The sequence below is a fragment of the Aplysia californica genome, unplaced genomic scaffold (genome assembly GCF_000002075.1).
Source record: "Aplysia californica isolate F4 #8 unplaced genomic scaffold, AplCal3.0 scaffold00599, whole genome shotgun sequence".
In the NCBI taxonomy this organism is placed as follows: Eukaryota; Metazoa; Mollusca; class Gastropoda; order Aplysiida; family Aplysiidae; genus Aplysia; species Aplysia californica.
Genome location: NW_004797869.1, coordinates 469333 through 471185, shown reverse-complemented (window position 1 = coordinate 471185; position 1853 = coordinate 469333). Strand labels below are relative to the sequence as shown.

The window sequence follows — 1853 nt, the reverse complement described above, 5'->3', positions numbered from 1 at the left end:
ACACAATTTATACACGTTTACAGAAAGACAAACAGAAAGACAGACAGGCAGACACACACAAACACACACGCACACACACACACACACACACACACACACACTCTCTCACACACACACACACACGTGCTTACATATCTATACACATTTACAGACAGAAAGACAGACACACAGACGGACGCAAATAAATACTCAAAGAAATACCCAAGCAATAATATGCATTATGAGATATGAGAAAGGTAAAGAGAGAAAGAGAGATAAAGGAAGGCGAAAGAAAGGAAGGAGGAAGGTTTTGGTGAAAAATAGAGACAACGATAAGGACGAGTATTCTAATCCATCACAGGACAATAATTGCGCCCATGAACTTTACCAAAGCCGACGGTCGGGGCGACTGTCAAACAGACCAAAGTGACTGTCCACAAACATTCATGGTCGTCTGTTATTGTAATGTCTGTTATGGTGATGTTTATTATTGTACTGTCTGTTATAGCGATGTTTGTTATTGTACAGTCTGTTATGGTGATGTGTGGTATTGAAATATTCCCCGGCGCCATCTCGTTAACCTTTGCCATCGCTCACAACAACACCAACGACGCTAAAAACCCAGCCTGACATTCTACAACAACATCAACAACAGTAGACTATAATTTCTCACCGCACAGAACTCAGCCAATATTTTATCCCGTCGCATTAACAGTTCATGAGGAGGTCTAACTAAGCCGTATGTGGGCACGATTAGCTTCAGCAAAGATAATAAACGTTATAAATTGAATTTGAATAATGTCATCGGAATTCGTTTTAGTACAAGGGGGGACGATCAAAAGAGTCAAACTAATTACTGGTTTCTACTGGTTCTGAACTATATAAAAGTCTCACTTTTAGCCTGTGAATACGACATGTAGTTTAAACAAACAACGCAATTAATTTGTTATAGTGTAACCAGAAAGAAAAAAAGTATAGATTTTAAGTGTGTGGATTTATCAAAGATTCTTTCTTTCGTAATGAAAAAAACCCAAATACTGTCGGTTGTAAAGAAGTGTATTATTTATTTGTACAATAATGAAATGTCTCGTTAACCTTTTAGTTTTAGTAAGTGTTTTACGGCACTTGCAACACAATAAGCTCATATAGGTGCCGAAGATTAGAGGTGTTACAAAAGAGTAACAAACACAAGAAAGAAGGGAGATAAAGACGATAGATGTTTGATAGGAAAGAAGAAGCAAACCACACCAGAGCACCCACCAACCGCCCACATTGTTAACCTTTGCCACCGCTTACAGCCACAGCGGCGCTAAAAACTCAGCTTGACATTCAACAACAACAACAGCAACAACAACAACAACAACAACAACAACAACAACAACAACAACAACAGACTTTCTCACGGCACAGAACTCTTGCCAATTTTTATCCCCTTGTACATGTATTAACTGTTCATGAGGTGGACTTCTAAGCGTTATGTGAGCACGATACGCTTCCACAAAGATAATAAACGTTATAAATTAAATCTGAATAATAGTGTCATCGGAATTCTATTTAGCGCGATAAGGGTGGCTGTGGGGAGGAGGTAAAGGGGGCGGGGAGGAGGAGGGGAGGGGGGCGATCAAAGGCGTTAGAATAATGAATAATGTATACTGATTAGGAGCTAAATCCCCTCACTTTGAATCTGGGATGACATGAACTCTTGTTTAAAGGTGAACGTAATTATTAGTTATTAAAAAGATAAAATCACGGTATGTATTAAATCATCAACGTTTTCTGTGAGACAGAACGAGAGAGAAAGAGAGAAAGAGAGAAAGAGAGAAAGAGAGAGAGAGAAAGAGAGAGAGAAGAGAGAGAGAGAGAGAGAGAGAGAG

General features: G+C 39.1%; 1 protein-coding gene across 1 annotated transcript in view; it reads right to left on the bottom strand.

Moving 5' to 3' along the window:
• Positions 1-1853, bottom strand: part of LOC101851219 (putative uncharacterized protein DDB_G0271606) — a 40979-nt gene that overhangs the window by 29254 nt on the left and 9872 nt on the right. The window lies entirely within an intron of this gene.